Here is a 22,736-nt window from a genome sequence, read left to right on the forward strand (position 1 = left end):
AATGGCATGGTGAGCAAAAAAACGATGGATTTAGGCCCAGATCTCTGTACTGGGGAGAATGTATGACATTGTTCTGCATTCTATCCATCAATTGTTGTTTTTGCATTTATCATCCCGTGCGGGATGGGTATGCCCAGACGTGGGTCCCGTGCTCTCCATGCCACTGGAATCAAGCTATCCTGGCTGTTGAGGGTTGAAACCCCAAAACTGGTCCTAGGATGCTTGTTTCCAGTCCATGGAAGACCTTGCCTGGCAGTTCGGGCTGGACTGTTCCCATTGGGCACAGGGTCAAGACTGATTTTCATGTGGCTGGGTTCCAACTGGAATGGCATGGTGAGCAAAAATACGATGGATTTAGGCCCAGATCTCTGTACTGGGGTAAATGTATAACATTGTTCTGCATTCTGTCCATCAATTATTGTTTTTGCATTTGTCACCCCGAGTGGGACGGGTATGCCAAGACATGGGTCCCGTGCTCTCCATGCCACTAAAGACAAGCTATCCTGGCTGATGAGGAGTGAGACCCCGAAACTGGTCCTAGGATGCTTCTTTCCAGTCCAGGGAGGACCTGGCCTGGCAGTTCGGGCTGGACTGTTCCCATTTGTCACAGGGTCAAGACTGATTTGCATATGGCTGGGTTCCAACTGGAATGGCTAGGTGATAAAAAAAACGATGGATTTATGCCCAGATCTCTGTATTGGGGTGAATGTATGACATTGTTCTGCATTCTGTCGCCCAATAGTTGTTTTTGCATTCCATTAAAAAAAGGCCTATGGGGAACCCTGGTTAGCTTAAACCAACGGGAGGCGCTTTCCAACTTCCAGGTTGTGCTTGCTTTGCCTTCGGCCCATGGGGGCCTTTATCAGTCCCTCACCACGGTGGCCATAGTTGAAGCTCACAGAACCCATAATTAGAGGTCACTGCTGTGACATATTTGACCCCTGACAAATATGCCCGCTTTGGCAAAGGCAGCAGCGCCTCTGAATAATCATGTGTTCCCTCCTGAGACCCACTATGCACTCCTTACACCAGTGTATCAATCCTTTTAGTCACACCAATGCCACATTTGAAATAAACTTTCTCTGTCTGCAGAATTTCTAAGTACGTTAAGCGCTCACCACTGACATCTCCGGTGTCTTGAAGGTGGTATCTTGGTGAGGTTAACTCAGTCTTGTGAGGTTCATAATTTAAGTACTGTTACATTTGATAATAGTCACACCTGCGATGTAGCATGTAGGGAGGACTCAGGTGTGCAGAAAAACTATGAAAACATAGGGCATTCTTTCATTTCTGTTGTGTGCGACGGGTGGCCTGCGGGTATTGAAGGGCAAAATGAGTTACTCCACCCCCCGGGGGGGGGTGGTGGAGGGTGAGGGGGGGACTGTACTTCGTAGGGGGCCATGGAGTGGACTCCAGAGGGGAGGGATTGACATGACTCGCCACTTTCAAATGTCACCATCCGCCACTGGACTAAACATCGATGTCCGACGGTCCAGTAAGCCAGAGTTGGACTTCAGCTGCTCCAACCAGTCTCGGGAGCCATGACTCCGATTCGGTGAACTGGTTTCTAGAACCACTCTGTATTGCTATGCTGTACCCAATGCTGGAATAACTATTCGGGCAGTCAGCCAGTCTGTCACCGCCAGATGGGCTAAATTGAAAGGGCTAATGTGTTCATGCTGTTGGGCTCTGGTGGCACTGCACTAATGGAAGCTATGCCCCTGTACCTCTTCTGGTTATAATAGAAGCTTGACATGCTGCAGCTACTGTAGTTCCTGTTCATTAAATATGAGGGAGCCTACACATCCGCTGCATCGGCTTACCTCGTTTGTGTGCGCGTGAAACTTGAACTGCTTCTAGCGATGTTCCCTCTTGTTGCAGGGATTCTGCTCATGCACAGAACTATGCGCAGGAGACCAGGACCTCAGAGAATTGTGGTGTACCAGAAAACTCCCCTCAGAACCCAGAACCCCTTATCCGACTAGCTTAGTATCCCATTCGTTAGCCTAGATCTAGCTAGGCGGTCCCAATGTATAGACAAACCAGAACAAGCGACTTAGATATTTCTCAGGAGTGGTGGGAATCCGAAATACCTGTTCGTGTCTATTTGTTAGTCCACAACATAATAATACAGACACGGTAAAGTTTAAAAAGTTTATTTTATAAACCTCGCGTCCTAAGATGCAGTACTTTGGCTAACACTAGCAGACTAACAGTACAGATCAGAACCATAAGCATTATTACAATACCATACAAAATGAAAGGAGCAATCATACTAATAATGACGGTGGTATACAGCCACACTCCTTTCACTAGAATCTAATACATTATTATTATTAGACTATTAGAAGGTCTCTTAGGTTAACAGGGGGGACCCCATACCGTATAGATCAGCTTAGTAGAATCACATCAAAGGATCTGCTCTCGCATGCATCAGCTCTTCTGTTCGAATGAATGTAAAACCAAACTGTTCTGCAATATTAAAGACGTTTGTCCTTCAGATATTGGCAGCTGTATGCATGATATGTCTAACAAGTGGTACGATCAATCTAAACACAACACTCTGTACCTTCTAGTGACCCAGACTCGTTCTTTGCATGATGTACAGACCAAGGACACATTTCACTGTTAAGAATGTGAAACAACAGTTTGTTATCCTGTAAGGCAAAGTCGAGTCAGCATTTCTAAAATGAATAACACATACCAACAGTGTCGTGTGCAGCGCAGCAGAAACGACAAGCTGGCTTGCTAACAATTATCTCGGTTATGCTAACTTAGTGTTGTAAATAGGGCGTGGCTTAATCCATCTTACACTCTGCTCCCTGGTTATAAAGGAAGCTTGCAGATAGCATCAAGGCAGAGATATCACTACCGCGCCGCTGCTCCCTGGTTATGAAGGAAGCTTGCAGATGGCATCAAGGCAGAGATATCACTCACGCGCCGCTGCTGCCTGGTTATGAAGGAAGCTTGCAGATGGCATCAAGGCAGAGATATCACTCACGCGCCGCTGCTCCCTGGTTATGAAGGAAGCTTGCAGATGGCATCAAGGCAAAGATATCACTCACGCGCTGCTGCTCCCTGGTTATGAAGGAAGCTGGCAGATGGCAGAGATATCACTCACGCGCCGCTGCTCCCTGGTTATGAAGGAAGCTGGCAGATGGCAGAGATATCACTCACGCGCCGCTGCTCACTGGTTATGAAGGAAGCTTGCAGATGGCATCAAGGCAGAGATATCACTCACACGCCGCTGCTCCCTGGTTATGAAGGAAGCTTGCAGATAGCATCACGGCAGAGATATCACTCACGCGTCGCTGCTCCCTGGTTATTAAGGAAGCTTGCAGATAGCATCAAGGCAGAGATATCACTCACACGCGGCTCGTACTAGATCTGATCTGCGTGCATAACGGCTGCTTTCACTGACGTCGATACCTGTTGTGTATGTGGGTGTGTTTCGGGACGAAACTTGCACATTGTGTACCAGTTATGTGTGTGTGGGGGAGCTCACACTGCTGCCCTCCTGTCATGTCTCTGTTGTGTGTGAGGAAGCTTGTGCTGCATTTGACTAGCTTGTCATTGGTCCTTCTTTATAAGGGCATCTTGAGGTCTCTTGTGTTTGTGCTGCCCTTTTCTGTTGTGAGTGAGGGAAGCTTGCCCTGTTTCTGTCAGAGATGTGACTGTTCTGGCAGTATGAGTAAAGGTTGAACAGAACTGCCTCTACTATATGTATTCTGTGTGTGGGGGTGAGAGGTCGGTGATATTGAAGCTTGCACCTTTGTCGCCTGTGCTGCGCCTGCTTTGTGTGAGTGTTAGCTGCCCTGATCCTATCTGCAGTTGTATCATCAGGGTCCTGAAGCTTGCACTGCTCTGATGTGCATGAGCTGCAACCACTAGGGACTCTTAAATACAACTGCCTCTGCTGCACGTATTGTGTGTCTGGCGAAGCTTGCACTACTGTTGTTTGCTCTGCACCTGCAGTGTCGGGGATGTATCCTATCTTATATTGGTCTTTTGGGGGGGGAGTGTGGGGGGCTGCGCTGCTAGCACTGCTGGTGCTTGTGACGTGTACGCTCTGTGGTGAAATGGAGGCAGCTTCTCGCCACTGACAGTAGGTAGAGTGCTTCACAGACAGAGAAAAGCCAGCCATGAGCGCCAAGGGTTCTAGCTTGTGTTCATATGCTGAATACGCGTTGAGCAGTCATTAATGCCTTTGACTGGGGTTGCTTTAGGTGTGAGGCTGGGGAGAAGACGAGGGGGAACAAAGGGGATATTCCATCGATGACAAACACTGTGTGGCTGCGCACGTGTTTCCACCTCACATTAATCATTCATCTTGGGTGGTGTCCAGGCTGTGCCACAGAAGAGGTGATGTGTGGAAGAGACACAGTGTCACACTTTCGGAAGGTGAGGGACACCAAGATCCCCCTCATGTAGAGTCAGCCGGAGCAGTTTCACTCAGTCTTCCAGGAACAAACAGCCCCATTTTGCTGCCTGGTACGACCGCATGAAGCATAGGCTGCAAACGCCCCCGACGAAGCATTTATTTTTGCAAATGGGCAGTAGCTTTAGAAAAGACCCCATAGGGCACTGCGGGAGGGGGGCACTAACAAATCCCTGGCCTGAGAGATTCAAATTGGATCTGGAACATCGGGGGCCCCCTGCATGTACTTTGCAGGGGGGCCCATTCAAGTTTCGTTACGCCACTGCCTCCGATGTCTGTGTGCATATTCCTGTTTTCTCCTTTTTGCTCACTATGGGGCATATTAACAAGCCAGGCGATAAAATTATCGCCACTTTATCGGCAAAAAACTGCCGCTAAAATGGCAATAATGGGCTTGATAATATGCTCTATGGAATTCCAATTGAAGCACATGTTAGATGTCCTTCACATTTAACATGGGCATCAATTGGAATTCCATAGAGCATATTATCAAGCCCATTATCGCCGTTTTAGCGGCAGTTTTCTGCCGCCAAAGCGGCGATAATTTTATCGCCTGGCTTGTTAATATGCCCCCTTGTTTCATTGACCTACCACTGCCCCTCCTATCTACTCTGAGTGTTCTTTTGAGCTGCCACTGCGCATCCCACCTGCCTAACATGGTCAGATAATTGCTGCACGTCCGTGCCACCTCCACCCTGCCTGTCCGAGTTCCATGCCCCTATTCCCTCCTTCCTGTCTTCCATGGTTCATTTTGCTGCCCCTCCCTTCTGCCCTCAATGCTTTGTTGTGGTGCCACGTCTTTTCCTGCCATCCACGTGGTCTATTGTAAAGCCTCTTCCCCTGCCCTCTCTTGCCTGTGTCCAGACTCTACCCTTCCCTTCTGTCCTCCATGGTCCTTTGCGCATGCCCCTGCCCCCTCCTTCTTGGCCACAATGGCCGTTTTTCTGCTACTAACCCTTCCACTTGCCATGCATGGCCTTCTGTGTTGCCCCCACCCCTCCCACCTGCCCTGTTTGGTCAGCCTGCTGCCCCTGACCCCCTCACATCCTCCCACCTTCCCTCCGTTATCTGTGTGCATGCCATTATCATACATGCAAACCCTCCCGATTTAGGTGGGAGACTACGAATTTCAAGGCTAGTCTCCCACCTCCCGATTCCTGCATGCAGAAACCTGATTCCTCTGTAAGCTTCATCTAACAGGGCCTGGTCTTGTGTAGCTGGAAGTAGGCAAAAACTCCACCTACGTGACGGAGCGGATTTATCCGCTCCTTCCCCCCTCCAAAAGTCTTTAAAAATGTAAAAGAAGCCACTTACCTTTTGCCTGCCGCCTCCCCTGCCTGGTCGCGCTCTGTCCTGCTCCTCGCATCCTTCTGTAATAAAAAAAAACACTACGTTGTACGTCTGACGTGCGTGCGTGTGCGCGTGCGCATCAGATGTACATCGTAGTGTTTTTTTTAATTACAGAAGGGGACACGAGGACCGAGGAGCAGGACGGAGACCGGCCAGGCAGGGGAGTCGGCAGACAACAGGTAAGTGCTTTCTTTGACATTTTTAAAGACTTTGGGAGCAGGGAGGGAGCGTAGCATATTTCCACAGAGTTTTTTAAAAACTGTGGAAATACTAATACTAATATTCGATACTGCAGCAACAGATTTGCATATCCCACACAATACAATAACCCGATTCAGGCCCCAAAAGAAGCAAATGGGGGAAATACATTCTCCCGTTTTTTTGTTTTAGAAATCTCCAACTTTTCTCATCTAAAATGTTGACATGTATGCATTATAGTCTCAGTGTTGCCCTCCATGGTGTGTTGTGCTTCCAGTGCCCATCCCGCCTGACCTCCATGGTCAGCTTGCTGCTAAAGTCCTGTTCCCTGCTCCCTGTCCTCTGTTTTCCATGTGCAGACCCCTATCCCCTCCCTCCTGCCTTGTTTAATCTGCTGTCATTCCCCTACCCCCTCCCTCCTGCCCTTCATGGTCCATTATGCTGCCACTGACCCTCATGTCTGTCCAGTATGGTCAGCTTGCTGCCATTGCCTCTTTCCCCTCTGTTCTCTGTTGTCCATGTGCATGGTCCTGTCTCCTCCCCATTTCTTTCCATGATCCGTTGTGCTGCACTGCCATCCTGCTTGCCGTGTGTGGTGTATGGTGCGGCTGCAACCCCTGACGCCTGCCCTGTAAGCTTGGTTTAGTGACCCTGTCCATCTCTCTCCTGCCCTCTGTTATCCAAGTCCATGTCCCTACCCCATTCCTCCTGCCCTCAGTGATCCAATGTACCATACTTGCCAACATTTTGAACTTGCTAAGAGGTAGATTTGGAAAAAAAAACTGGGAAATTGATTTTCCCTATTGACTTACATTGAGAAAGAGGAGATTTTAGGCAGGAGACAGATAAAATAAATCCCTTTTGGATTAAAAACATCGGGAGTCTCCGTCCTGAATTGGGTCAGTTGGTATGCATGGTTGTACTGCCACTGCCTGTTCCTTCTTTCCTCAATGGTCTGTTATATTCCCACAGCCTCTCTTGCCTGTCCTGCATGGTTGGTGTATTCCCCCTGCCCTCCTTCCCCTGCCCTCCATGGTCCACTGGGCTGCCTCTGTCCCTCCCGTCTGCCTAGCATGGTCAACCTGTTGCCTCTGCACCCTCCTCCCTCCCCTTCATTATCCGAGTCCGTGCCCCTTAGATCTGCCTCCCCACAGTGTTCTAATGAACAGCTAGATTGCTAACATTCTGTAGGGGAGATTAACAAGCCCCTTGCGAGACATTTACGCCGCCGTTGCGTCACTTCTGTGACGCAGCGGCGGCGTAAACCATGTGCCATGTTGCGCCTTATTTACAACGTGACGCATCTAGGGAGATGCGTCATGTTGTAAAGCCCTGCGCTACATTAAAACTGCGTCAGGTTTAATGTATGCAGGGTGGGCGTTCCGTTGGAAAAAGCCTCGGAAAAGTGACGCAGTGAAATCTACAAGATTTCACTGAGTCACTTTTCCGACGCTGCTACGTCAAAACCCTGCGCCTGCTTGAAGCAGGCGTAAGGCATGACGCAGCATGTTCGGTATGGCAGCCCCAGAGCATTGCTGGAGTTGCGTCGTGCTTGCGACACAACTCCAGCAATGCGCCGCCCTTATGCCATCAGATGCGTCACGCATCTGTTTATCCTTGCGCCATGATGCGCTGCATTGTAAATGCGGCGCATCTCTGGTGGCGCAAGGGTAAACTTGCGTGACGCATCTTTCCTGTCGCATCCCTGCTGATTTGAAGGGATGCGCCAGGAAACATAAATCTGCCCCTGTATTTATTACAAAAGTGTGGCACGCCTGACGTCATCTTGATGTAATCAATACTTTAATACCTAAATGCGTTTCCTTTAGCAATTATAAAAATTAGAAAATCTTATTCTCATAGAAATTATGGTTAGTGCACTAAAAAACAAAAATGAGGACATATTTTATGAGTTCTGAAATTGCGACAAAGCACTTTTAAATTATTTGGTATCTTGATTTCTTTTTATCCAGTTGACCACTTGAGCATATGTTGCACTCAGGGGAGAGAATGTGGCGTTACGGCTAAAGCTGCAGACTTTTCAACTGGAGAACCAGGTTCAGGTGTCTGCGTCAGCTCGACATCCATCCTGTAATTCTGGGCAAACCACTTAATCTCCCCATGCTTAAAGCCCAAAAGGAATGTGCTCTTGTGTAATGTAACTGATGCTCACGTAAAGCACTCCAATACCTTCGGGTCAAGTTTGCGCTATATAAAACTGTGAAAACTAAATAATTAAGTGTTTTGGGGAAGAGGTGTGGCGCAGCGGCCAGGATGCCTGACTCCGGACCACAGGGTTCACATTTCGATCGCCGGCGGCAGGTTAGCCCAGCACCATGTGACTCTATGCAATATCTCACTTAATCTTCACGATGGCCCCCAGCGCCGGGACACCTCTCCGGAGGTAGCTGTGTGCTTCACAAATGCTGGAATATGATTTCATTTCATCTTTCGCACTTATGTCATTGGGCTATTCCTGGGCTACACATCTGTGATATTTGTGCTACATTTGGGCTCTTTTTTCCCTGGTGGCCATCTTGGGAGAATTATTTGTTATGAGGTTTCCTAATCTCCTCATTTACTGCAGTATCCTCAGTAGAAAACGCTTTCAGTTTTCCACTTCAATTCCATCAAGATGTCGGTCAGATGTGTCAAATTTTTGGCATGAATTCAGAATATTAGCACTCTAGTTGCTCATTATTAAAGCTGCTGATCACCTGGGAGTTAACTGTAACCCTGGGCGTAGTGGGCGTAGTGGGGCTACATGGAGCAGCGCGTAGTGTGCCCAAATCTACGCACACTTGCGCGCTCCACGTAGCCCCACTATGCGCCGCCCGCCTCCTGCCCGCCCTCCTTTTATGATGCGAGAAATTTTCTTGCGAGAAATGCGCATGCGCGGGCGTCCGCGCATGCTCATTTGTGGAAAGAAGTTATCGGCAACGAGGAAGAGGGAGCACCCGGATGCCGCGCTGCAGGTAAGGCATTATATTTATTTTTTCTATTATAGTTTACATTATTTTAAAAGGAGGGCGGGCGGGAGGCGGGTGGCGGGTGCTGCCTGCTATGCCTACTTCGAAAACTGCGAAGCAGGCAGCGCTACGTATACTCCGCGGGCGAAGCGGAGTACTACGCCCGGGGTTAGTTAACTAGCAGTCTGCTGCTGGTGTTGAAAGTGCATCTTGTAGTCTACATTTAAGAATATTTAATGAAATAGAAGAGGAAGATATTTGAGAACGCACTTGAAATGTGTCCTCATTTTTCTTTCTACAGCACTAACCATAATTCGATGTCAGGACCGGAGGCGAGGAAAAGCATTACTTTCTTCACTTTTTATTAACAGCAAGTTCAAAGATAAAGAAAAAACATATCACTGAACAACAACTTCCATAAACACTAGGAGTAACCATGGTCACCAACAGTCCAATCATATTACAGTCCGATAGTCCCTATAATATTGTCGGTGATGTCGTCCTTACTCTTTCTTCACTGCTGCCTCATCAGTTAAGTCCCTTCAGTCCTTCTTCCTGACTAAGGGAGCTAGATTTAGGGCTTATATGGTGGGCTTCTGTCTTATTTTGTTGACTTTGGTTGTATTAGTAGTGATAATAGAGTACACGCTCTACGAGTGCTCCTCGCACAGCGGTTACCCGCTCCTTATCAGCGTGACAGGCTCTCTAGCCCAAGCGCGTCACTTCCAGGATACTGCGCGGGTGCGCTACGTGGTGCACGTGCACGCCTCTAACGCTCTTCTTCGGTCTTCAGAGCAGCTCGCTTGCACTCCGTTGCTATTTACGCACCTGGGAAATAGAGCGGCATACCGCTCGTGCCTCTTTTCCCACCAACCCTCACCTGACACCGCACGGCAGTGAGACATGCAGGATTAGTCCATTCCATTCCTCGAAGGGCTTTATTCAAGGGAAAATCTTCGGACCTGACAGGAACGTTCAAGCACTGGAGAGGGGGCATGCCCCAATTTATATTAAGGGCATATATTTAATGTTTAGTGCTCATTCCCTCCCTATTAAATGCAGTCCCAACGGGACCACGACTACGCACCCTCTTTTTCCTCTGAGGAGGAACGGCCCCCCCAAGCGCATTCCTGCAGGGGTGGACAAGTTCCTTTCTAGGGCTATTTCCCAGGTCCTGGCCCCCCTGCAGGAATGCACGGATAAGCTGTCTGCCCAGGTCTTCAAGGGCACGGGCCTTGCGGAGTGGGCCCGGTTCACTCATGACAGGCTAAGAAGCATGATGCGGGGCACCTTGAAGGCTTCAGCCAGCTGGCGCAAGTCTTCCACAAGAGTGCGCGAACGCTTAATGAGGCACCCTACCGGGAGGAAGATCTACCCGCGGTTAACACTGACTTGGTCGCCACAGATTTCGACCCTGAAGAGGGGTTCCCTGACATGGGGAGGGTGATCTTGACAAGAATGAGGGTTCCTCTGATGAGACTCTGGACTTGGGCAGGTTTTGGCGCCCTCAGTCTTCGAACTCCGACCCTAGTGAGGGGGATGGGGCCCCTTCCAACATGTTTGACCCAGAGGGTATTTTCAGACCGCACTCTGCGGAGTGGGTCCCTGACAGGAAGGTGGCTGAGTATGTGGGCAACAAAATAAGGCAACCACTGAGTAAGGAGATGAGAGCCCGCCTCCGATCAGAATGCCCTGCGCCATCTCTGGCCGACAAGGTCACAGCTACCCCCAAGATAGACCCCAAACTGGGCACCTTTTTCAGTAAATATATGAGGGACCCCATGAAGGGGATAGATAGATCCTGTAGGGCCTGCCAGGACAAGCTCCTGGATGTGGTGGGACCACTAACAAAAATAATTGAGCTCACCGAACGATCGAAGGAGTCAGGTCAGCCTCTAACCATGGACGACGTGGCGGGGTGGGTGCAGAGGGAGGTATGTCTTCTGGGCAAAGCCAACAGCGCCCTCTCAGCAGAATGACACCGCTCCCTCCTTCTCAAAATTGACTCTAAGTTGGGGGATCTCTCGTCCTCAGAGTCAGGTCCCGTAGCCCATGGTTCTCTCTTTGGCGCACCCTTTGTGAAGGAGCTTGGGAAGTTTGTGTTGATGTTTCAGCTCTTGACAAAGCCCAGGCATCGATGAAATGATCTTCCAGAGGAAGGTTTTTGGCAGGGCCGGAAGAGGCAGGGGTCGCTACTCCGGCCGCCAATCCTACCAAGGCCCTAACAGAGCCCAGGCAAGAGGAAACAATGGCTGGCACGACGGCCGGCAAGGAACCTTCTACCCCTCCCGTGGCAGAAAAGGTAGAAACAACCGCGGCCGCGGAGGGGCCCACAACAACTCCAATGGATACAGAGGTAAGCACCGAAATGTTAACACCTCTTCGTTTGAGAGGGAGAATGAGCATATTTTCTCACAAATGGGCAGAGATTTCCTCAGACACGGTAAGGGGACACCACATAGAGTTCTACGGAACTCCAGTGCTGACAGTCAAGCCTCTCCCACTGTTTTATTCCTCTCAGGACGTAGCCTTTATAGATTTTGAGGTCCGGGACCTTCCAGAGGATTCCTAAGCAACTTGTCTTTAGTGGAAAAGAAGGGCAAGGGCTTCTGCCCCATCTTCAATCTCAAGTCCTTCAACGAGAGGCTGGTGTACCGCCTCTTCAAGATGGAGGGGATTTACCTCCTCAGGGACCTTTTGCTACAGGACGACTGGCTGGCATGCCTCGATCCCCAGGACGCCTACCTGTCTGTCCCCATTTTTGCCCCTCACTGCAGGTTCCTCTAATTCCAGTGGAGGGAACAGATTTTCAAATTCCGGACCCTCCAGTTCGGCCTGTCTTCAGCACCATGGTGCTTTATCAAACTCCTCAAGCCAGTGGTGAAACATCTATGGACCATGGGCATCAGGCTGATTATTTACTTGGACGACATTCTGTTGATGGATCAGTCCCGTGTATGACTGATAGCTCACCTGAATACCACTATAACTCTACTCCAGAGTTTAGGGTTCACCATCAAACAACAGAAGTCGGACCTGCTCCCGCAGCAGAGCATGCTATTCTTGGGCTTCCGGATCAACTCCAGGGCGGCAACCCTGAACCTTCCGGTACAGAGACGGGACAGAATCTCTTTACGGCAGCTGGCCAGGATTGTTGGCTTGTTATCGTCCTCGATTCAAGCCATCTTCCCGGGGCCGCTGCACTACAGAGCCTTACAGAGACTAAAGGCATCCCATCTCCGGAGGGGACTCACTTCCTCCGAGCTAGTCTCTCTAAAACAGGAAGCCAGGACGGAGCTCCAGTGGTCGATCGACCACATGGAAACCCGGAACGAATGGGCAATCTTTGGCTCGCAACCGGTTCTGGTGATAGAATCGGATGCCAGTCGCCTAGGTTGGGGTGCCAGATGCGGATCGACATCCATGGGAGGCAGATGGACGGAGAAGGAGCTCGCCCTCCATAGCAACTGCCTAGAGCTACTAACGGGCTCTTTTGCTATTCGGTCATTCACAAGGGACAGAGTCTCATGTTGCGTACTCCTCCGGATGGACAACACGACGGCAGTGCAGTACATCAACCGTCTGGGTGGCACTTGATCCAGAGCCCTAGCGGAACTGGCCAAGGACAGACGAATATCTCCCCGGGACACAAAACTCCCTAGCGGACTGGAACTCCATGCACTTCAGAGATGCCAGTGACTGGAGACTCGATCCAGCAATATTCTGGGCACTGTTGACTCTTTGGGGGCCATGCCAGGGGGACCTGTTTGCCTCCAGGTGGAACGACCAGCTACCCAGATACTTCAGCAGGAGACCAGACCTGGAATCCTACAGGACTGGTGGACGGTCCTAGTCTACCCCTTCCTGCCTTTCCTCTTCATCCAGAGAGTGGCAGCACAAGCCCGACAACAGCGGGCCTCGCTGATCCTAATCACCCTCATATGGCGATCACAGTCATGGTACCCCTCTCTCCTGGAGCTGGCTTGGGCCGCCCCAGTACGTCTTCCGTTGTACGAAGAAATCCTGGTGGATCCTCTTTGTCAGCTTCACCCTTTGGTTCTCCAGGGCAATCTCCATCTCATGGCGTGGAGGATTTCAGGCAACTCTGGCAGTACGTCAGACTTTTGCAGGGAGCTGAGTTCCTCATCCAGCATGCTTGGGCCCCAGGTACCATCAAGAGGTCTAGATCAGCTTGGAGGAGAGGGGTACGCTGGTGTGTGGAGAGACACCTGGATCCCGTGGGCACCAATGTTACTGATATAGTGAACTTCTTGGCAGAACTTTTTCAGGAAGGGTTGGCTTATTGTACCATCAACTCTTTCAGATCGGCTATTTCAGCGGGTCATTCCGCGTTGAAAAATGTTCTGGTGGAAGAACACCCCTGGGTGAGTAAGCTCCTCAAGGGCATCAGGATCTCTCGACCACCTGAGCCTCACTATGCGGGCCTGTCGGATGCCAACCTGGTCCTACGCCTGCTGGCGTCTTGGCAAGACAATCAATACCTGTCCAGGAAGGAGATATCTGCAAACTTGGTAATGTTGCTCTGCCTCATCTTGTGCAAGAGATCTTCAGACGTGAGGGCCTCAGACCAATCTGCTAGAATTTTTACCCCGGAGGGGGTCACTTTCAACATATCCAGAAGAACTAAGACGAGTACCAGCTCAGCATCCCACCCAGCTTTTCCCCAATCATGCAAGTTGTGTATAGTTAGATGCCTAAAGACCTACGAAGACATGACATTGGAGGTACGGCATCCTGGGGAACGGCAATTGCTGTCTGCCATAAAAAAATCCTTCAAAGAGGTGTCATCCCCGTCCATTGCCGGATGGGTGAGATGGATTATGTCAGAGGCAGGCATCAGTACTACTGAGTTTGGGGCACACTCTCCTCGAGGGGCTATTGCTTCCAAGGCTGTCCAGGTAGGGGGCAGATTGGAAGATATTATGAATGTGTCGGATTGGTCATCTGACTCCACTTTCAAGAAGTTTTACTTTAAACCAATCCATGATGCAGCCGCTCTGGTGGTAAGTAAGCTTTAAAAATGCATAAAGCTCGCCTCTGGTCCTGACATATAATGTAAAATGTCCTAGTTAGCTTAAATTAAAGTTTCAATTCTATTAAAGATGCGGAGGCGAGGATTATTTCCCCCGGCATACCTTATCTATGCTTCCCCTCCTGGGATGGATTACGCAGCGACACTCAAGGATCTACAGATAAGAGGATGAAATCCTGTGATTGCCAGGAAGGTAAGGAATTTTCCTTTCTATTGTGGTTTATTGATATGCTTGTATATGATATATTGACATGTCTGATAAAAGCTGCCTATTACCACATTGTATGGTAATATTTGAACATGCGACTTCAATGTTACGTGCTTACTGTTGATTTTCTTTTTCATATATGATAATTTTCCCTTGATACAACATTTGTTGCCATGTATATGGGATGCTATGACAGGATCGGTTTAAAGAAGAGTTCTTAACGCTTTCTACTTTTATTCTTAGGTTCAAAATCTAAAACGGGATACGGTCCAACGGGCTTAACCTCCTCCAGGGAAGAAGAGGATGGACTACAACATCGGCAATATTATATGTACTATCGGACTGTAGTATGATTGGACTATTGATGACCATGGTTACTCGTAGCGTTCATGGGAGTTGTAGTTCATTGATATGTTTTTTTTTCTCTATCTTTTAACTTGCTGTTAATAAAAAGTGAAGAAAGTAATGCATAATCCTCGCCTCCGCGTCCTTAATATAATTTAAACTTTCCTTTGTGCTAACTAGGAAAGTTTTCATTTATATGACAAAATGAATCCCCTTATTGTGTTACTTTCTAAGTTAAGTGTTTTAACTTTTACCAGTTTGAATCAATCAAGATGGTTTCAGGTGTGCAATAGTTTTGTCATAGGTAAGACTGTTAGCGCTCTAGTTGTTCTTTACAACACTCTGGGAGGCTGCAGTAGAAAACAACAGAATCAGCTGACAGTCACTGCTCCTGTTGAAAGTATATGTTTTACTGAATATGTCAGACTTCATTGTCATATGGCTGAGAAAGATAGTGTGAATTTACAGAAAACATGCTCTGCATTTTAGGTTCTGGAGCACCTTCCATAACCTCTATGGGAAAATCATGAGAAAAGAGTTTTCGCTCAAACATGATTCATGAAATCCCAGCAGAAGGCTTTTTCACAGAGTAAAATCACCTTAGAGCACACCACAATTCCTAAAATTTGTATGGGACCAAAAACAAATGATTTCTCCTTTTTGTGACCCTCAAAACCTGCCATCACTACAATGCATTCCAATGGGGTGCTGTCATGTATATTGGTGCCATTCACTACAATGCATTTCAATGAGGTGCTATCATGTATATTGGTGCCATTCACTACAATGCATTTCAATGGGGTGCTATCATGTATATTGGTCGCAAGGTGGCTGCCAACACTTCCTGATTGAAGGGCTGATGGCCAATCAGATCTCACCACGAGATCTGTGCTTAGCCCTAGCCCAGATATACAAATGTGGATTTCCTTTAATTTCTGAAAAATTACTTAAGAGATTTACACAAAATAACAAAAAGCATGATCTGCAGAACCAAATCTATCTTTCTGCTAAATTTGATGTAATTCTGTGCAGCGGTTCGGGCTGCAGCTGTGTGGGAAACACACTTTATTGACCCCCACCTTTTTCTCAGCCCCAACTTGATGGATCACCCGGAAACTTGCCATTTACAACTAGAATTACCGGCGTCCTTTTTTGTAACATTTCAGGAAGAATTGTTAAACTGAGCCAAAGATATCAAAGATATAGGCAAGTCAAACAACACGCGACCACCTGTAGGTAATTTGATATATATATATATATTTTACCTACTGGCCATCGCCAGTAGGTAGTTATAGTTAGGACCAAATTTCCATAGGAAGATCATTTCTTGTTTTACTTATAACTTTGGCGTCGTTTGATGAATCTTCATGAAATTTTCCAAACTAATTCTTTGTTCATATCAGCTCCTATGTGGAAAGTTTGGGGTGGCAGAGAAAAAAGGGGGGTCCCAAAACGTGGTTTCTCCATGTTAATTTCCATAGGACACTTTAGACAAGGCTACAGGTCGAACGGGTGAACGGATTTGCCCCAAATATGGCAAGGAGAAGGGTCTTGGTCTAGGAAGCACACTTTTGTTTATTTGGTGTAAATCCGTTCAGTGTTTGAGAAATATCGTAATTTGCAGATATCAATATTTGGGAATTCTGCCATCTGATTGGCTGAGGCGTTACGAGCACGAGCTTGCTGCTTATTGGTTGTGAGCGCTGCGAGCGGTTGCAACTAGGAAGTGTTGGCCGCCATTTTGTGATTTCATTGAAGCGAGTAAGGGGGAAAAAGGGCGAAAAGAGTAGGAAACAGGAGGATAGGAGCACTGTAACCTCTGTGGGGGAGTGAGAAGCGAAGTAGTCACACCTACCGGTCTGATAGTGCGGTGTTGCTCAGAGTGACATGGTGGTGAGATGAGATGCTGCTACAGTCGGGTATGAAACCTAGAGCCTAAACCGGGAGGTCATTGCTGTAAAGTGATGTGCTCTGGTGTTTGTAGGATACCTCTGAAAGTAGTGTTAGTAGGCGTTTATACCATACAGGCAGTGGAAAGCGAACTACTGAGCTCTACCGTGTGTTTATACTATACCGGAAGTGGGAAGCGAAGTACTACGCCTACCGGTGTGAAGACTCGGGGATCAAACCGAGTTGATTGTTGTAAAGTGATGGGCTGTGGGCGCTGTAGCATACTGGCCGCTGTAGTATAACTGTGTAAGTAGTGTTAGTATGCGTTTATACTACACAGGGAGTGGGAAGCAAACTACTCACCCCTACTGGTCTGAAGACTCGGGGATTAAACCGTGAGCTCATTTCTGTAAAGTGATATGCTCTGTGTACTATTTCAATGTAAGTCATAGTACAGTGTTAGTATGTAATGATACTATAATGTAAGTATGTAATGTTAGAATGTAGGGCTGTCATCTTGGGGAGTTTGTACACGGTGCTGGAGAAGACGGATGCCTTGGTGTCTGGTCCTGTTGGTGGCTGTTTAAGCTGTCTTCTTTTCCTGCAATAAATCTACTTATCGGATCCACTGCTGTCTTCCTGTTCACTACATAAATTTGGCGACGAGCGGGAGAAGGTGAAAGGAAGGCAGCACTCACCAAGATTTTGGTTCTTGCTTGCATTGTGCTGAAGACCCATTTTCTTGGTGAATCTGTTTCTACTCATCCCAGGGATGTCGGCTCATCAAACTATGTCATCCTACCTCTGGTAGGATTTATATTTTTGGATTTTGGCCTTCCTCTGCCTCTTCACTACACTCTGGTTGCTGTACCACACGTGTGCAAGTAGTGTTAGTATGCGTTTATACTGATTCTGTAGTTATGCTTTAAACAAAGCATCATGGTCCCATGGAGCGCCACCTCCCAGGCGCAGGTCATACAATGTCCCGGGTTGTGCAAGCGCGGGACATTTATGTTTGCTATTACAGGGCGGGAGCATTGCTTGCACCCTGTGATAGTAAATTCTTGTTTGCCTCGTTGAAGCGAGAGGAGGAAAACCTCGTATCGATTCAATAAAGCAGATCCGGATGGTAAAAATGGAAGAAAAAAAAAATGAAGTCTCAGCCGTTCATTTAAATGAGCCCACTGATGGGTAATGTTCCGGGGCCAATCCTATTATTATATTGCGGGGTCTCTGCAGCACTGGGGATCTTAATTTCACATGTAAATTAGGCTCAGGAGCACACAGAGACGTTTCGCAGCCTAGGGGATTGCCACCTTCCCGGGTATTGTTTAGTAATTGTTCCGGGGGCTTTGAGGCCAACTCAAGTCCGGGGATCGGCAACCTCCAGGGCTTTATTTAAATATGCAGGGTGGGCCTCGCCAGTCCTTGAAGCCTCGATGGCCCTAGGCAGTGCGTTATTGGTTCTGAAATCACACGCGCAGTACTCATGGTGTTATAAAGTGATACACTCAGAGAACCCTTGCCGTTGTACAATTACCCAGCCTTCATTTATGTAATAGTCTGTTGGTTTATATTTGGTAGGTGCACCGGAAAATTAAACAAAATTTCCCTTATAACCTACTATCAACCGCCGATTTTCACAATAAACTACAGACAAGTGTTGTCAGAAAAAGAAGACCCGTACACGCAGTTATTTATTGGTAAAAAAAAATAACTTTTATTAACACAACACAAATAAATGGAAATGTAAGTTTATTAGAACAACAGTAATACATGAAAGAAGTGGGTGGGACTCCTTCGGAGGCAGCGAACAAAACCTGCAAGACAAAAAAGAAACATAAGTATGTGAGCCATGTCTAAGAGAAAAAGAAAGGTAGTGAGAATGAACGGAGGAAAGTGAGAATGGGACAGAGAGTGAGTGGGTGGAAGGAAGAAGGGGAGGGAGAGTGAAAAGAATAGAGGGAGGAGGAGACAGAGTGTCGGCCTACTGCACCCAGCCCTCACTGTTCACCTCCCGTAACCCGTGTTTCTGGGACGCTGGGGTCTGCGAGAAAGAGTGCGGTCCAGCAAGTCCTTAAAATGAAACAGAGATATGAATGAGGCCAGAGATTACATTATTATCTACGGCAACATCGCTTGCCTGCACCTGTGCACCCAGGCTGCTGCACCCCAGCCCCTTCCTCCTCACTGTGCTCAATTGCAGCTCCTGCGCACTGAGGTTTCAGTGCTCACCTTCCACAACTGGTGTGTCCAACGATGTGCCGGTGCGAGCTCCAACTCCGGGGTGCAGCCACGTGTCTGTAGGGCAGCGCTGCCCGCTGGCTCAGGCCTACAGTACGGTCCAGCAGGTCCTTAAAATGAAACAGAGATGTGACTGAATGAGGTTAGAGATCACATCATTACGCACGGCAACATCGCTTGTTTGCACCTGAGCACCCAGGCTGATGCACCCCACCCCTCCCGCCACACCACGCTCAATTGCAGCCCCTGGGAACCCAGGCCCCACTGCTCACCTGCTGTCATTGGTGTGTGTCCAAACACGACGGCCAGCAGGGTTCACAATTTAGATCTAGTTTTGATTGTCAGGATGGTGTACACCTCATGGATCCCTTTTTTTTTATTGCGCATTTTGATATGTGAGGTGGATGCGGCCATATCACCTGAGGCAGTGTGGAAGAACTGGGAGATGTGGCGTCGGCGTTATCCTATTTATACGTACGCACAGTGGGCTGGGCTTGTGTACGCAAGGCCAGCGTAGGGGTGTGAATAATTATTCCGGGGACCTGGGCATTGTTCAGTTCCTGCCTGGGCAGGAAGTGTACTTATGTGTGTGTCATTGTTGCAGTTTTGACGTCGCACAATCCGCAAGTTACATAAATGTAGCATGTACCAGGAGGACGGCAACTATCGCTAATGAGATGATGTCCGAAAACATTGAATGGACAACATCACATGTCGTTGTCAAGCCTGTGGAAATGCGCAGACACGCATGTCAATGGTGTGCGGTATTATTGAAAGTGTTGCTATCGCGAAGTGCACATATGTGAATGTGCTCGGATGGAGGGAGGATCAGCAGTGAGGCTACGTCATACACAGTGACAACGCTCATTACAGTCAAGCAATGCATGTCAAACATGAATCTGAATGTCTTCACATATGACACACTACTATACTGGTAAAGCCTGAGAACAGAGCAAACTGCAACACAATTCTACACATTACTCTTTACTGTTTGTCACATGTGATCTAGGATGTGCACCCTTGCCCGTGGCTGATGATACCCCTTTGAGCCACCAGTACCCAGACCGAAAGGCAGCACAATAATGCGCACACACACACACACACACACCAGAGGCATCGTGTAACACATATTTGTTTTTTGAGGTAACGTTTCAGATGCGTGGCCATCACACGTGGAAGGCTGCTGTACAGAGCATGAATATTGATCAAGATGATCGTTGCATGTTGTGTGTACTATAAGATATGTGTACACAGCAAAAAACATTTTTAAAAAGCTCTCTAAGCAGAAGAGGTGTCTCTCATCAAACACTGTAGAGATAATGACTAAAATGGGTGGGGTCCTCCAACTGTTACAATGGGAAATGTTATGAACCAATCAAATGCTTTTTTTAAGGTCACATGGCAATCGCGCACCAAGCGCGCAAGGAGGCCACACTGGACGTTATTTTGAGAAAATATATTTACCATAATATAAGTTTATTACAGTTAGAAATATATAAATGCTTAAAATATTTTAGATTATCGCTTACACTTTAAAATTATTTAGAAATAGTTTTGAGACATAAAAAAAAATGAGGGAATGGCGTACCCAGCGCGATACCATACGTCTATGACGTAACACAGGGCCTGGCAGCATGCACTTGTCACATACGGAATGCGCAGCCGGCGCTACCCCATATGTATATGATGTAACACGCAGTTTGGTACCGCGCACCTGTCGCATACCAAACTAGCAGCTGACGCGACCTTATATGTATATGATGTGAGGAGGGACGCGGTGCTACAAAGCCGTCGGATACGAAATGCGCATCCTTTACGAGTTTAGCAATATGGCGGATAGGATTTGCGTGCTGATGGAGCTTGGTACACTACCGGTACGGGAGTCCAGTTTTCTCCAAAAAAAAGAAAGATATACATACTTTTTTTGAAGATATAAAAAATTACATAATTTTTCAAATAAAAAAAAAGGATAATAGAATTCCAAAATATTATAAAAAACTATAAACATATAGGTTTTTATAAATATTAAAATATGAAATTAACATTTAAAAAACCTTTGAAATTCACTGAAAAAACCATAAGTTTTACAGACTTTATAGTTAGGAATTAGCATTTAAAAAACCTTAGAAATTCACTGAAAAAACCATAGGTTTCAGGGACATTATAGTTAGTCGGACATTTGCCTCATATAAAACCAGAGAAATTTGCCTGTTATAGTTAGTTGAGCTAACTATACCTTGCATGCCCGCAATGCACTGGTGATGACGTGACATATTACATCACTCATGACATTTTTTATTTTTTTGTTGCAGAGTTTTATATAGCGCGAACTTGACCCAAATCCAATCGGGTATCAGAGCGCTTTACATAGCACCAGTTACGTTACATGAGGACACACATTTTTTTTTTTTTTTTAGGCACGGGGAGATTAAGTGATTTGCCCATAATCACAGGATGTTCAGTTTCATTACTGAGACTCGAACCCAGTTCCCTAGGTCCGAGGTCGAGTGCCCTAACCGTTAGGCCAACTCCTCTCCCCAACCTTTAGCCTTTAGCCAACTCTGTAACCTTTAGTTTGTTAAGTGAATTTGTACATATTTTTAAGTGAATATATACACACATATATGTCAAGGCCACAGGACGTGGTCGAAATGCCTCTTGGACCGCACTCTGTCACTCAAATAAAACTTTAAACTTTGCACCATATCGGAGTCCGTACCTGCTTTGTACCAACTAAAGGGTTGCTGTGACACACACATATATATATCTTCACTGAAAAAAACATAGGTTTTACAGACGTTATAGTTAGGAATTAGCATTTAAAAAACCTTAGAAATTCACTAAAAAAAACATAGGTTTCAGGGACGTTATAGTTAGTTGGACATTTGACACATATAAAACCAGAGAAATTCGCCCGTTATAGTTAGTTGAGCTAACTATAATTCGCGCGCCCGCAATGCACTGGTGATGACGTCACATATTACATCACTCATGACATTGTCAGTGACATCACTGATGACATCACTGATGACATCATCCATGTGATAATCTGATGCACATACTGATGCCCTAATATAAACTTTGATACACACACTCTAAAATACAGACTACTATTTTTTAAAGCATACACACAACAATGCCAGATATTACATACAACCCACTATTTTCTAGGTCTACACACACATTCAGTCACTTATACATGCAGTTACTCATCAATACAATACTATAATATGCACTCATACACCTATACATACAGTCACACTCTGCCACTCATCCATAGAGTTATTCACACACCTAGTCAATCATGCAAAGAATCTATCACATACCCATTTACTCATGTATACAGTTATACACACCAACTCCGTTATTTATACACACACCATATCACTTATTTATGCAGATACTAACACATACTTACTGTCTTATGCAATCATTGATATAAGCAGACACTCATTTATACACCCACTCTTCAAATAACTCACTTTCACGTATAGTCATTTATATACTCCAACACTCACATATACTGCCTTAAAACATATGTAGTTACTCACACATGTACTACTGAGACATTCATTAACTCACCAACACACCCATACACACTCTAACTCACACATACAGCCCTTCCCAGATGCACTTTTGAATCCATACAACCAGTGAATCACCCACTCAGACATCTATGCACATAGTCACAACACACAGACACTCAGGCACCCATACAGATACTCAGACAACAAATAAATAACCCATATAGACACTCATGTAGCTACTCACCAACCCATGCAGCCGCTTATACACCAACTGAGACACTAATACAGACTTTCACACAGTTTAGTCACTAACCCATGCATTCAGTAACACATGTTCAATCACTTACTTATACAGTCAGTCACGCACCTACTAAATAATCCATTCAGGCACTTGTAAATCCACTCATTCTTCAATACACCTTGGCATAGATATATATGAAAAATATTTAAACTTTTGAGAAACACACATTCACTGGATGATGTCATCACTGATGTCATTTGAGATGTCATCAGT

At 46.8% G+C, this 22,736-nt stretch overlaps 2 protein-coding genes across 3 annotated transcripts in view; both read right to left on the bottom strand.

Moving 5' to 3' along the window:
• The window catches only part of LOC146863492 (uncharacterized), a 431,973-nt gene that overhangs the window by 384,868 nt on the left and 24,369 nt on the right, over positions 1-22,736 (bottom strand). The window lies entirely within an intron of this gene.
• Positions 1-22,736, bottom strand: part of LOC146863493 (uncharacterized) — a 289,267-nt gene that overhangs the window by 110,478 nt on the left and 156,053 nt on the right. The window contains exons 5-6 of one of the 2 annotated variants that reach the window (XR_014978261.1): positions 18,687-18,805; positions 18,157-18,271 (exon numbers count right to left, since the gene is read on the bottom strand). The exons of the other annotated variant lie outside the window; for it this stretch is intronic. The gene's annotated coding sequence lies outside the window, so the exon portion shown is untranslated. Of the gene's footprint in view, positions 1-18,156; positions 18,272-18,686; positions 18,806-22,736 lie in introns of those variants that run through there. 2 annotated transcript variants of the gene reach the window in all.

The sequence above is a fragment of the Triturus cristatus genome, chromosome 2_2 (assembly GCF_964204655.1).
Source record: "Triturus cristatus chromosome 2_2, aTriCri1.1, whole genome shotgun sequence".
NCBI classification, from domain to species: Eukaryota; Metazoa; Chordata; class Amphibia; order Caudata; family Salamandridae; genus Triturus; species Triturus cristatus.